Here is a 15644-nt window from a genome sequence, read left to right as displayed (position 1 = left end):
AAAGTTGAGGTGAGCTGAGATCATGCCACTTCCCTCCTGCCTGGGTTACAGAGCCAGACTCTGTCTCAACACACACACACACATACACACACACACAAATCTAAAAAAAATGGAAAAAAAAATCTGTACTAGAAAAAGAGCTCACAGGCAAACTCACATATCTAACAGGAACAAAAATGTCCTTTAAACAAAGGTTGCACAAGAGGCAAATTAAAAAAAAACAAATGTATCACCTTGCATATAAAGTACAAATAATATACTGAAGAGAACCACAAGGGGAAAAAAATCAAAATTTATAAGTATGTACTCTAAAAGAAGCTGAAAGTCACTTAAAAATTTTCTGGATTCTATGTCTCTATATTGCAAAAATGATCATAAAATTTGCAGGAGCAGAACAATCAAAATCTATCTTAAAACTCAGTAAGCACTTCAAGTCTCACATAAGAATTGCAACAGAAAATGGATGTGTCTGCAGTATTTCCATACAAATCTGAACAAACACTATTTCTTCATACTCTTTGTTTCACTATTCTAAGAAAATAACCTCCATATTAATATTAGGTGATGCGACAAAGCAGGTCTTCATCATGATAAGCAACACTGGGTGTCCACACCAGTACCCAAGTGGGTCTTAATTCCCGGCCAGTTTCCCTCCCTGGGCACATACCAGAGGAGTCAGCCATTTTGCAGTCTCTTCACATTTCCTCCTCTGAGCCCAATGTGGTCCTCCAGATTCTCTGTGTAGTGGCCTCTCTTGTCTGGGTAGCAGGGAAGTGTGAGTGAAGATGGCAGAAAGGAGAAATCATGTCAGGGGAGCCTGGGTTCATCGTAACCGAAAATGATGGGCCTGGGAGAGCCATTCTGGGAGGACGCAGACCTAGACAGGCCTTGGGGGGAAATCTGCATGGAGGGTGAGAGGGCCCCGGTTGAGCCCAAACTGAGCCCCAAGTGTTAATCAGCCTCAGGGTGGGGAAGGGAGCCAGCTAGAGATGTTGAGCAAGTTATCCCTTGAGACTTGCTTCTCACCCACTGACCTTAGACACTTATGCCTCTCAGGTGACTTAAGGTGCCCTAATCCTGAAACGTGAGTGTTACAGTTCCCTGAAGTCCGTTTCTCCTTCAGCCCATGGATGGCCTGGGATTGCTCACTGCAGTCTCTTGCCTGAAGCTTGGGTTCTCCTAACCTGACCTCCTCTCTGTTCCCTCTCTAATGGCCTCCCTCCCTCGGGGAGTACTGAAGGGGATTGAGCCACAGGCCCTGGCTGATGATCTGAGGGACTGAAGAAGGGGGTACAGGACAGGTCAGGTCATGGCTCAAAGCCAGTTCCCCAGAGGCCAAGGAATGACCGGCAAGGTTTTTCCCATGATGCCCCACCGTGGCACCCATCTCAGCAATCCTGCCGGGACCTGGGTAGCCAGGGGCAACCAATCAGCTGAAGAAGGTCAGATGTAGGTGTACTGCCTACAGCTGGAGGCTTGACCTTCATGATCCCACAACCACTGGACTGCAGTGGAATGAGACACCCTGTTTCTTGGAGGGATAGGAATCAGGAAGGTTCATGCCAGACATACCCTCCCACACACAACCTCCCCTACCTTGCTGGGAGGCACTCCTCACCGAGGATGCCAACGCAGTACTCCTGAATTATCACTTTATTGTGGAAGTAAAGGCTGTGACAAAAGGAAACCTTCATCCTGATGCCAGTACCTGGGGTGGCTGAGTTCCTCCATCTACCTGGTCAAGAAGGAGAAACAGGATGGACTCAAAGGACCATTTCATGTAGCTGGACTGAAGTGACCTGCTAGCTGGAGTGAAGCATGTGTTTCCCCTTCTCAGCTGTCCTGCTTAGACACCCCTGGGCCCCAGGGGGACCTCAACCTCACCCAGGCACTGGACCACTCCCACAGATTCAGGCTCAGCAGCCTAACCTGTAAATCCATCATGTAGCTCAGCAGGACTTCATCATTTGCGACCCTGGTCCATATGTGGGCCCAAGTCTTGAGCACCATGTGTTTCTGGGGTAAGCCTGCTGGACACAGGCACAGGGAGTAGGGGTAGTTCCATGGCTGGCATGGGCATACAGACTCCCCTTCCTCCAGGGACTTTCCCAGGGAAATGTACCCTTCGACTTTCTGCAGTGCATAAAGGGTCCTTTGCGCTCCTATTCTCTCTTGTGAGTGCTGTGCTTTGCTTCCTGTCCCTACTCTACGTGCTCTCAGGGCAACTGCAAGCAAGCTGCCCTCCTATCTGCAGAAGTCTGGCCTCTGCTCCCTTCATTGTTCCTCATCCCCTGACTCCTGGATGACCTCCAGTGCCTGCCAGCTGGCTCCCCGCAACCCTGCTCCTGGGACCTAGCGCCCACCCCCTGCTGCCAGCCATCCCGAATTGGCAGCTGCAAAGACATGGTTCTGGTTCGGAAACCGGGGATGCCCTGTGGCTTGAGGCATTTACAGAGCCCAGCTGCAAATGATGGACCTCCAGCGAGTCCGTTGCGGGCCGGGGCATACTGGGGCCAGGGCCCGGCTCTGCCCAGTGGTCCTCCTGCTGCTGCTCCACGTCGGCCTCCTCCTTGGCCACCACTTCCACTTCTGTCATGATGTCATCCACCAGGAGGACGCCTCTTCCCCCCAGGCTGCCCTCTCCCGCAGAGCCTCCAGACTTAACACGGTGCCCTCCTAGGGCTCCCACAGACCAAGGTCTGAGCCGCCCACCCCATGCCCCTGGCACCCCTAGACTCTGGGGGCCGCTCCTCGAGAGGCCCGGGGGCCTCGCCTAGCTGAGAATCACGGTCTCACACCTACGTGGACCCAGGATTCCTGGGGAGTCCCTCAGGGCCCACAGTCTGCCGCAGTCACCATGAGGTCCAGATTCCCTGCATGGTTAGCTGCATACAGGAGCCATAGGCAGAGGCCCTGGACTTCCAGAGCCCCGCTAGCAGGCACCGCGGCCGGTGGGTGCTGCGCTCACAGCAGCCTCTGCGCCACCAAGGCAGTGAACACAGGTCATTGGATGGGCGACCACGGCAGCTTGTCTCTGGTGTGCCCAGGGCATAGGACAAGAGATCCTTTGGAATACCCCTGGGAGTGCAACATCCTAGGGAGGATGCATAGAACTTGGAGTCTGTATTTCCCTAGATCTGAAAGAGTCCTTGCGGGGTTTTGAATTCCGGTGCTGACGAATTCCACCCCAGGAAGGTGCCAGATGACTTTCCTCCCAGATGCCCCCTCGGCCCCACTCCCCGAAAACCACCGCCGCTGCCCTTGCCCCAGCAGGCAGGACTAGACCCTCTCTCTTGCCTCTGGATCTCCAATATTCAGTACCATCAGCCTAGCCTGCCTAATGAAGTGAGATGTTTCATGTGTTCCCTGTGAGTCAATGGCTTGCGGCACTCAGGATGCCAGTTAGGGTATAGGTCTTCCATGTCACAATTCCAAAGGGCTCACAGTCCGCGTGTGCCTGAACCCACCACCACCTTGCACAAGCATCTTCTCAGAGGAGGATTACCGCGGGAGGATGGAGCTGCAGGCCACCCAGGGGAGGGGCTCCTCAGGAGATGCCTACCGCTCTTGCAATAATTGGCAGATGCCAATTATTGGCTGGAGGTAGGCGTGATTTCCGGGCATGGCTTCCCACTCAGGCCAGCTGCAGGGGTCTTTCCTGCAGTTGGCCCTGTGGTGTCCCGAAGCCGGATGCATATGACCTGAGTGACGGGAGACCCTGAGGCTGTTTGTCCTACTGAAAAGCACCTGTATTTTCTGTTTCTCTGGACAGGTTGGTCTCTCGGCAAGACTAGAAAGCAAAGCGAATGGGCTTTCTATATATGGGCTTGAATTATGGGAGGAGACAGTGGGGAGAGAACTCCTTAGTGCTCTAAAGAAACTCATTTTTGTTAAACTCTTTGATTTTTCTTGAAGATTCTACCTTTAACTGTCGGACATATCTGACATGTGGGCAAGTTCTGGGAGGTGGTGCTAAGGCGCCATTGTTTTCATGGGCACTTTTTATTAAAGCAGTTTTTCTCTGTGAATGTCATCATAATTCAAAATACAGGCAATATACTTAACCACTGCGATTAAAAACCCGTACTTTAGTCAGCACATGTCACATATGTGATTTGCTTGGGGGGAATTATCAAATATTGACGTATTTTAGTGTATGTAGAAGTCTGGGGCCATAAATAACCTCGGTTTAAATTTGCCTCTGTAAAGCCTGTAATTGTCTCCTTCCTTGTATGACAGTATTTGAAACATGTTTCATGTATCTGTGGCACCTAAGTAATTTAAACCGAATAAGTGGGTGTAATGGAGTTAAATGGAGTTGGATAGACTTAAACGAAAACAAAATAAATCTGCTTGTTATTCTACTATCTTCACACACTGACTTACTTTTGTAATCCTAGCATTTTGGGAAGTGCAGGTAGGAGGATGGCTTGAGGTCAGGAGTTGGAGACCAGCCTGAATAACATAATGGGCTCCTTTACTCTATTGCCATTTTCGCACCAGGGACCGGTTGGTGGAAGACAATTTTTCCTCAGACAAGTGTTGCCCAGCGGAAGAAGGCAGTGAGATGGACACGTTTAGGGGTACGGGCTGGCGGCAGGGCCCCGAGGGGCACGTGGTGGGGCGGGGCTTCTGGTGGAAGAGGTGTGAGAGGGGGCAGGTGGGGCAGTGGGGCTGTCACCGGGACAGGGTGGGGCAGGAGGGGTGGGGGGCGGCTAGGGAGGTTTCCGGATGAAACTCTGCCACATCAGGTCATCCTCAGGCGTTACATTCTCCACAGACAGGTATTACAGGTTATCCTCAGGCATTACATTCAGGCCACAGACAGGTACGGTGTGAAGGCCAGTGTTTGGGGATCCTTGATCTATTATATATTTCAAATCACTAAAAGATGGTAAAATACTTAAAATGATCTCCCCCTAGAACATTTTAATTAGCTTGATTTAATCTTTCATACAAATATCACGCTGGGTGTGGTGGTTCACACTTGAAATCCCATCACTTTGGTAGTCCCAGGCCAGTGGACTGCTTGAGCCCAGGAGTTGGAGACCAGTTTGGGCAATATAAGGAAAACCATGTCTATTTAAAAACAAACAAACAAACAAACAAAACACACACACACACAAATTGCCCAGCCAGCTACTTGGGAAGGTGAAACGTGGGAGGATCAGTTGAGTCTGGGTGGAGGAGGCTGTAGTGAGCAGTGCCCTTTAGCAACAGGAGATATACATCTCAAGAAAAAAAAATACACAAAACATCACACCATACCTCATAAATATATAGTTTTCAAATAAAATTATTTAACTGGGAGCATCCTTCATATTGCAACTTAGGAAAGTTACAGTAGCTTTTCTTATCTAATTTTTAGAAATTAGATTTTGTCACCTACATAGTAAAATGCAGCATTTGTCCATGAAGTCAGTGCCCCTTTTGCTCTGTATGCTATGAATTTTACATATTTAAACTAAGAAATACTAAAAAGATGTTAGCCTCTGGAAGGGACTTTTACTTGAATTTTCAACACAGTATGTAATAAAATTTTATCTTTTTAGTTTGTTTATTTTTATCTAATATAGATTTTTTTTAACCATTTACAGCACAATGGTAGAAGCAGATTGTCATGGCAAGCTTTTCATTGGTGGCCTCAATAGAGAAGCCAATGAAAAGGTGCTTAAAGAAGTATTTGCAAAACATGGTCCCCTTTTGGAAGGTAACTCTTAAAGCCATATGTTTTGTGTGTGTGCGTGTCTCTGTTTGTGTGTATTTTTGTATGTATATTTCAATATGTTATTTAAAATATGTAGGTTATATATGTATTTTAAAGTATGTATTTTTCAAAGTTCATTGTATACATACATTAAAACACCTTGTGATTTGTAAACTCTTATTTTGAAGTATCTATCTGATATTTGGAAAATTCTCATAGCAGCAGGTGAAGGGTAAGAATCACTTACTGCTTAGAAAGGAAAATGAGGAAAAGTAAATGTGTTATGGAGTTAGGGAACAAACTGGAATAAAATAGGCTGACTATAGGGGTGACTTAGTATTAAGAATCATAGTAGTGATGTGAAATGCAGTTATTTTTTGATGTAACTTTCAGATGGTTAGTACCTTGGTGAGTCCATTCTATAAATATAAAATGTTTTTATGTATCTTAGTTCCTTTGATAAAAGGTCGAACCAGTAAGTCCAGAGATTTTGTGGTCATTATTTTTGAGAATGCTGCAGATGCTAAGAATGCTGCCAGAGATATGAATGGAAAGGTAAGAGTCCCTTATTAATAATACTCTAACTCTGGTTTTCAGTTAACAGTATTTCTAGGTCTTTTTAGTATTACTAAAGTGTTGAAGATAGTAGAATGCCATATGGACCAAAATGCTTTAGCCATCGTCTTCTTTGTGCCATACACATGCAAGTGTATTTGGAAGGGTACTGCAATTAACATTACATAAGTTAATATATGGTAACTTTTTTTCTATTTTTGTATTTCAATATGGGTGTAAATAGATTTTCAAAGGTTTCCAAGAGCATTAAAACCTAGAAGGAACCCTCCTCTAAATGAAAGGACTAAGTCAACATTTTTTAAATGCTATCAATGGAATTACTTCCAATTCATGGAAATACTTCTATAGCATATACAAACTGTGGATAGACATCTAGACAGACTCACAGGAAGGAAAGATTCTCTCCCATTTTCTGCAAATATATTCTTGAGAAAGTACATTTAAATAAGACCTTTACATTTAAGGATGTGTTAAGTACTTGAAAATAGAAAACAATATCAGAACATTGAAGTTGGACAACAGAAGAAGTAACTGGCATTTTTTGCCCTGTCCTTGCTCTTTTCTCCTAAGGATGTTTTTTTCCTGTCACCAGAGTGATTTATGTAACATGAATACCTAATTGCTCATTTTCCCAATGTGTTTGAGAACGTGTTTTGATCAAACCAATGGTCTCTTGTCCAATTGAGTCTTAAATCTAGGGATTGTGTGTTTACTAAAGCTTTAAAATTTTATGTAATTCTATTAACTATTGAATTCCTTTACATTCTAGTCAAGATCATTCCATTCTGGGCCCTTTAGAGCTTTTCTGCTTTCTAACATTATCCAAATCTGTCTTTCTGCTTTATAACATTATCCAAATCTGTTTTTAGCTCCTGTCACTCTTTATGCTACCCCTAAAATGCTTTTTTGGACTTTTTGACAATTATTCTTTCCTATGTATGTCTCAGAAATAACAATTCATCCTTCAAAAACAACTTCAATTTTCTATTTTCTTCCCCGTTGCAAATCGTAGATATTTTATACTCACTGTACTGTGTATTAATCTATTGATGGTTAAATTGTCTACAGTGCATATTTAAGGCTTCCTAGTTGCTTTTATTTTTGTTGCATCTACTAGAGTTGCTGACACATAGCAGAAAGTACATTTTTATTCACTCTTATAATTAGTATTTTAAGCTGTGGTAGAAACCCAGAGTAAATTTGTGGTAGTTGTGGAGATAATTTTTACTTACGTATAGTAATCTATGATAATTTCCTTTTCCCCCCTAGTTTTCAAGCACAAGAGCAGGTAATTTGTATAGATTTTTTGCTTGTTTGGTTTTTTTGTTTTTTAAGATGGAGTCTCACAGTGTTGCCAGGCTGGATTGCAGTGGGACGATCTCGGCTCACTGCTACGTCCCCCTCCCGGGTTCAAGCAATTCTCCGCCTCAGCCTCCCAAGTAGCAGGGACTACAGGCGCATGCCACCACGCCCAGCTAATTTTTGCAGTTTTAGTAGAGACTGGGTTTCACCAAGTTGGCCAGGATGATCTCTATCTCTTCACCTCATGATCCACCCACCTTGGCCTCCCAAAGTGTTACGATTACAGGCATGAGCCTCCGCGCCCAGCCAACGTTATTTCTGAATTACTTCATCTCACATATTTTATTGTGTAAACATAAATATGAAGTTATATGCACATAAATGTTAAGACGGCCAACAAAAGAGGTTCTTAGAGTTAGCAGGGGCAATTAACAGTTCAAGGAATTTTGACTGACTTTGAAACACTGGGAAGGAAGCAGCCATGCGCAAATCTGGGGAAAATATTTTGGGCCCAGAAATAACAGCAGAAGTTTCAAGGTAGGAACAACTGGCGATGTGGCTGCAAGAGGTCTTGTAAGGGATTTAAGATCTTCCCCCAAATAACAAAAAACATGTAATTTTAAAATAGAGTTATTTATTATCTGAACCGTTTTCAAAAATACTTTGGCCTATAGAAAAGATCATACTGAAAAATGTTATTGTGAAATTAATTAGCACATTTAAGCGTTTCTGAGAAACAACATGAAGTACTATATTAAGAGTCATTTTTTAGGGGCACGTCTAAGGCAATATAAGAAATGAATAAGGCAAGAAACCTTAATGAGATCAAACAAGGATCACATTTACAGAAATGTTTCTAGAGTAAACATAGAATTATAAATCATATGGGGATATTTTACGTAAGTGTTAGCAGATCAAACAAGAAACAACTCATATGACTAATGTGACTAATCATTTTGAATAAGTAACCTCATTTTTTTAAATGACACAAGTTTCGTTGGGACACTGAAACTTTTAAGTCAGTGATGCAAATACAAAGATGAAGTGGATGATATATTGTAAAAAAAAAAGACATGCCACATTCTTCCATAGAATGTGTGATGGGTTAATGTTTTTTGTTTGAGGTGTTTTTTTTTAATAATTGAGGAGTTTTCAAGGAATTTGAATAATAGAATTTGTGTTTGATCCCTTAATGGAAGGCGTGTGTTCAGTAAATGTCTCAAATCTGGTATTGTGAAAGATGTGTTCATTTTAGGAGAAAAAAAAATTTGCTTTGGGAGAAAATATCTAGAATTGAACTATGGTTGATGTAGAAATGTTTGTAAAATGTGCTTAGGTTTAATCTTGCCAACGTTATTGATAGTACTCTTAATACTTTTAGTCTTTGGATGGAAAAGAAATAAAAGTAGAACAAGCAAAGAAACCATCTTTTCAAAGTGGTGGTAGGCGGAGACCACCACCTTCTTCAAGAAACAGAAGCCCTTCAGGAAGTCTGAGATCTGCAAGAGGAAGTAGTGGAGGAACAAGAGCGTGGCTGCCCTCACATGAAGGACACTTGGGTAATGTTCTAAAATATAAAGATGGAACCATAGGACTGAAAGAAAATAAGTTTGAAGATATCAAAATTTCGCAATTTTATTTATTTTGGGAAATTTACTTATTGGTAAGAAGTAATTTTCTTATTGATAAGAAAATTAACTTATTGATAAGAAGCAAAATTATTTCTAAGTACTAAAGGTGTATTATAAGAATGATTGCACTAATATCTAAAATTTGTTTTAAAATTGTAATAACTTTGCATTGAAATAACACAAATTTCAAACTGAATTGAGTTTATGAATGCTGATTGCCTGTACTCAACAGGTTTTCTGAAGAACTCATTTATATTAATTATACTTCATAGAGTTTTCTACTTTGGGGCCCAGAACTTCATATCAGTTGTATTATCAAAATACAATGGAATATTTAAAACTTTCCAACAGGAAAAAAAGTAATTCAGTACTTAGGATTGATTTTCCAATATTTGTTTTTTTTGTGTATACATGTGCAAACATGTATGCAAATCTATTGCTTTGTAATTTTCATATGGAGAGTTTGTACATTGGCCTGCCATAAAGCATTTTGAATTTAAGAAACGTAGAACTTTAATTTCTAAAAAAAGTCTATGACTCTGGAAAGGACAAAACACCACTGCTTCACAGATATGTATGTATCTTTCTTGCTGGAAGGTGAGTCACTGAAAATGGTATTTATGAGTGATTTACACAATAGAAATGAGGGGTCAATTTCTACATAAAAAAGAAAAACAAACCATGTATTTAAAAATATATATATATTGGATGGGGGTGGGCGAGGTGGGTCACGCCTGTCATCTCAGCACTTGGGGAGTATGGGGCGGGTGGACCACGAGGTCAGGAGTTCCAGACCAGCCTGGCAACCATGGTGCAAACTGTCTGTCCTAAAAATACAAAAAATTAGCTTGGCATGGTGGCACATACCTCTAATCTTAGCTACTCGGGAGGCTGAGGCAGGAGAATCACTGGAACCTGGGAGGCAGAAGCTGCAGTGAGCTGACATAATGCCATTGTACTCCCACCTGGGCAATAGGGCAAGAGTCTATCTCAATCAATCAATCAATCAATCAACCTATTGGTTAACTTATATTATCTATTAACCAACCTTCAAAAATCGATCTTTAATTTTGTGTTTTAATGACCAGATGTGTAATTAATTGGAGATGTGTTTTTAAAGTTGAAATTGCAGTGTTTGCTGCATTTTACGATGCATAGCTTCATGGTAATTTTGTCTCCACTGATCTTGAGTGTGAGATTCAATAATACTCTGCCATGTATGAGAATGTGCGTATTCTAACCTGTAACACCACCTAGTAATTGGCATATGTCTACAGATTTGTAGATATATAAAATATTTTTATATTATTTAATAAGCAATTCTTAAAGATTATTAAAATTTAGCATAGTCTAATCTGAAAATTAGTGTTTCACAAGGGAATTGTAAGAATTCTATACTATGTTAACAAATTTTAGAGATAATATATTTTCCTGATGTGTCACCTTTTGATATTGTAAATATTTGAGTTTCTTTGAATGGAATTTAGTTTATCTTTTTGATATGCTTTGAAAATTTTTCCTCATAATAGAATGATATAAACAGTCATTTATCATTTTTTAATATTTTTTCTTTATGTATATTATACTTAGATATTTTACTGATAGATTTCTGCTCCCTGTTCACTCCCCATTTTTCCCACATCTCTCTCTCACACCAATATATTATAATTCTTGAGTTTCCTTCTAGATTTTCTAAACAGACTTTTATTGCTTGAATTGTACTAATTTCATATAGAAATGTTAATTTTATTAGTTTAAACAAATGTGAATTTGTAACATTTTAATATGTAGAAAAACAACAAAACTTAGCCATTCAAGAAACAGTGATGCTAGTTAACTAAAACGATTTTGTTTGAAATACAGATGATGGTGGATACGCTCTTGATCTCAACACGAGTTCTTCTAGGGGAGCTATTCCAATTAAAAGAGGTCCATCTTTACGAAGTGGAAGTCCTCCTCCTGAAACATCTGCTCCTTCTGCTGTGGCAAGAAGCAATAGTTGGATGGGAGGCCAAGGTAAATGCTACCTGATAAAAGACCATATTTTTTGTATGACTAAAAATGAGCTATTTTAACTGGATTCTTAAATTTAAGTTCATTGAACAAAACAGAAGTGACACATCATTGGGCATAATTACTGATCGATAGCTTTTATTATACTTTCTATCTCACTAGGTACACTCAGATTTATGTTGAAGAAATACTCGAGCTTCTCACTGCAGTTGAAAGAAGTGATTAGAGTGAGGCCAACATTCCTCTTAATCCTGTGTTTGCTAGATAATTCCCCTTAATTTTTCTAAAAGTCCCTAGCAGTATTCTTTGATGATAGGCTTCTTCCTCTAATGAATTCTTCCATTTCCTAGGTCCCTTGGTAATGGTCCCCTGGCAGGCCAATTGAAAAATTGCTTGTTCAGTTTCTTCATTGGGTTGGAGTCTTGCTCTTACCAGGTCAGAGTGCATTGGTGAAATGATGGCTTACTACAGCCTCAAATTCCTGGGCTCAAACAATTATCCTGTTTCAGCCTCCTGAGTTGCTGCAACTACAGGCATGCACCACCACACCTAGCTAATTTTTTTCCCTGTATTTTTGTAGACAGAGGATGTCACTACATTGTCAAAACTGATATAAAAGCCAGGGGCTCCAGCAGTCCAGCTGTCTCAGCCTTCCACACTGGCTCGCACTGTGAGCCGCTGAGCCTGACCATCCAGCTTCTGAGACCTCAATAATGTTTATGTGCAAGGCATTCTTACTGCTTCTATGAAGATTCAAAAGAACTACAAGAGCATTTAGCAGAAAAGGAGTCACTGGGCTTACCTATTATTTAAAAATAAAATCAAGTCTTGAAAGGTAGACATGAAGGAGTCCAATATTCTTAAATTAAGTGGATATCACAGAAGTGCAGAGGTGTGAAATATAAGGTCATGTAAATCAATAATTAAGATTATACCGGGATGTTTAAACATTAACACAAGATCCTTAGCATAAGACTGGAAATTATTTGAGGAGAGAATTTAGAACTAAGCAACCTGAGGTGAGCAGTAGGATTGAATAGAAGTAATATTTTTGAGAAGGAGAATTGTTAAGATTGCAGACAGAACAGAAGAAAGCAAGACAGTAAATAAAAGTTCTTAGCAAAGAAGTTTAGGCAGAACAAATTAAAATTCTTAATTAGTCCTCCACCCTAATATGGAGGAAATTGAAAACTGCAGTTTTCAATTTTACATTTCATATGTAGAGTATTGGTGAAATTAGATGTTTATTGACTTCAGCATACATAAGCAACACATTTCCATTGGAAAATTAGCCAGTGAACATATCATAGGTGAAAGACTGAACTCTAAGGAATAGCACGTAAAGAGTATATTAAAGGAGAACATTTTCTATTTTGAAATAGCAACAATGTCGTAATGACTCCTTTAACAGGATTGCTTATTGCAGTAAAAGTAAATCTTGGTCATCATTAGAAAGTTTTCACTAGTACATTTCAATTTGTCAACATTTAAGGTAGAGACAACCACTTAGAGATAAAGAAGACCTTTTATGTAAAAATTTAGCATCCAATCATTCAAAGGTAGCATCATTTGTGTGTGTGAGGTGGATTGAACAACATAGGAAAATTTACCTTCTTCAGCTGAGAAGGGACAATGTATGTAAACGTAAAAATCTGTGAAGAGTCTGGTGGTTTTACATGTCTTCCCTGTATCGTTGGTAGTCATCAGTAATTCATATGAAAAGAAAAATAATAACTAACTAGTTATTTACCATTACAAATGAACTTTTACCTAAGAATTAATGTCTGTCTTCAGCTTTGTTAGAAGAACTGGCCTTGCAGTAGCCATGGGATTATCCAAAGCCATAAGAAATATTCACAGTGTCATGACTTTCTAGTAATTTAGGGAATGAAAAATGGAGTCATAGAAGAAATAATTTTAAAAAGTTGTTTGAGAGAAGAGAAAATAGTATTTTGGATTTGCTGTTCTTTCCCTGTTTCATCATTTTAATGTTAAAGGTCCCATATCATGTGGAAGAGAGAATTATGGAGGTCCTCCATGCAGAGAGCCAATCTCTTCCTGGAGAAATGACCGTATGTCACCAAGAGATGATGGTTATGCAATTAAGGAAAGGTAAAGAAAAAAATTTTTAGAGGTTGATTTTTTTGTTATGGTGATGAAATTCACATAATAAAATTAAAGATTATAAGGTAAACAGTTAGGTGGCATTAAATACATTCTGTGTTGTGCAGCAGCTACCTCCATCGAGTTCCAAAACATTTTCATGACTACAAACTAAAACTCCAGCTACCAGTTAAGCAGTCCCTTTCATTTTCTTCCTTCCCTCAGCTACTGGCAAACATCAGTCTTTGCTCTGCCTCTGAACTTACATGTTGTGGGCATTTAATGTTAATGGGCTCAAACACTACATGACTTTTTGTATCTGTCTCCTTTCCTTTTCCATGATGTCCTGAAGGTTCATTTACATCATAGCACTTCACTCCTTCCACAAGCGGTTAACCCATTATTTTATTTGGGTTGTTTCTACCACAGTATTTCTATGCTCCAGTATTTCTTTGAGTACACTTATTCAATTCTGGGTGTATATATAAGTGGAATTGCTTGGTTCTGTAATAATTATGTTTGTTTTCTTGAGGAAACATCACATGTCTCCATAGTAGCTGCATCATTTTCCCTTCCAACTAGCCTTGTATCAAGGTTCCAATTTATCTTCACCCTCTCAAACACTTGCTATTTCCTGCTTTTTATTGCCATTCTAGTGTGTGTGGGAAGTATGGTATCTCACTTTGGATTTGAAATGCTTTTTCTGAATCACTGATTATGAGTATCTGTTCCATGTGCTTTTTGGGCATTTGCCTATTTTATTTGGAGAAATATCTGTTTAGATGTTTGGCCTTTTAATTTTGTTTAAGTTGTAAGTTAGTTATGTTTTGGATACTAGAAGTTGAAAATTTAATATTTGTTGTTTAAACTTATGCCCACAGAAATCATCCACTTTCCCGAGAATCTAGGGATTATGCTCCACTGTCTAGAGACTATGCATACCATGATTATGGTCATTCTAGTCGGGATGAACATTTCTCTAGAGGATATAGGTATTGTAACATTTCCTGGATTTGTCAAATAGAATTCTTAAATGCTTCATTCTGACATTAAGAATTTTTTTTTCAATTTAGTGATTTTGATGGCTGTGGTGAGATGATGTTAGAGATCATTCTGAACGTCCAAGTGGAAGTTCTTATAGAGATGCATTTCAGAGATATGGTAAGGGTCCGGGATGGATTTGTAAATTATGGAATTGTATTTAATAGACCAGATCGTTATTCTAATGAAATTCTAAGGAAAATTATGAAGGACAAATATAACATGTCGAAATATTGAGTATTCTTAACAGAAGAAAGCATAGGGAATGATATGAAGGTGAGAACTTCAGTTCATGTTCAGAAAATGTGACTCAACTTTTACTTTAGAATTAAATTTGTTAAGCTTCAAAATACTTCTCTTACACTTCTTACTAATAAAACCTTCAGATTATTGCAGGCATAATTAATATCCTGTCCACAAAGACAGAGGAAAGTAGATATTTCCAAATAGTACTTTAACTTAATCATGCTTTAGTGATAGCAGTAATAATGTTTAAATATAGTCCAACATATTATTTTATCAACCCTGCAGGGACCTCTCATGGTGCACCATCTGCACGAGTGCCTCTGTTGTCTTATGGTGGAAGCAGCCACCATGATTATAGCAATAAATGAGATAGATATGGCATAAGTCAGGAGAGTTACTCAAGGAGCTGTGGTGATTTTTATTCCCGTGATCGTGGGCACGTTGACAGAAAAGACCAAAGCAATCTACCTTCTCTGGATAGGGTACACCCTGCTCCTTGTGAAACATGTGGTAGCTCAAGATATTTGTCATCTACAGGAGATGGTGGGGAAGGTGGATCTGACAAAAGAGGCTGAAGCAGATATTAAAGCAAGTATTCAAATAATAGTTATTGCATACTAAACCTTGTTTGCAAATCGAAAATTGACCTGTTATTTCTGCATTGTTACCTGCATCTTACTAAAAGAAACATGTATGTTTTGTGGAGAGAGGTAGATACTAACTTCCTCCATGAATTTTTTGAGGTATTCAAAGGAATTTTATTTCCAATAAATAAAGGGAATTTTATTTCCAAGTAATTTCATACTTGCTAATGCTATTTGAAAACTATCTGTTTAGATGTAATATCTACATTAAAATTTTCAGAATAAAATTTTACATGTAATGCAAAATGCCTAATGTTTTTGCTCAGCTGCACATGCTTAAAAGCAAATTCAATGAGAGAGTAAATTGCATTGTTTGTTGAACATTTTCCTTGATTTCTTTGAACATAAATAGATACAAAATTAGGCATATGTTATGTCTCC

General features: G+C 39.7%; 1 pseudogene; it reads left to right on the top strand.

The window, feature by feature from the left end:
- Nucleotides 1–5566: 5566 nt before the first annotated feature.
- LOC129395715 (RNA-binding motif protein, Y chromosome, family 1 member A1-like) lies at nucleotides 5567–14610 on the top strand (annotated as a pseudogene).
- Nucleotides 14611–15644: the final 1034 nt, after the last annotated feature.

Source organism: Pan paniscus, chromosome Y (genome assembly GCF_029289425.2).
Source record: "Pan paniscus chromosome Y, NHGRI_mPanPan1-v2.0_pri, whole genome shotgun sequence".
NCBI lineage: Eukaryota > Metazoa > Chordata > Mammalia > Primates > Hominidae > Pan > Pan paniscus.
This window is presented reverse-complemented; position numbering and strand designations above follow the sequence as displayed.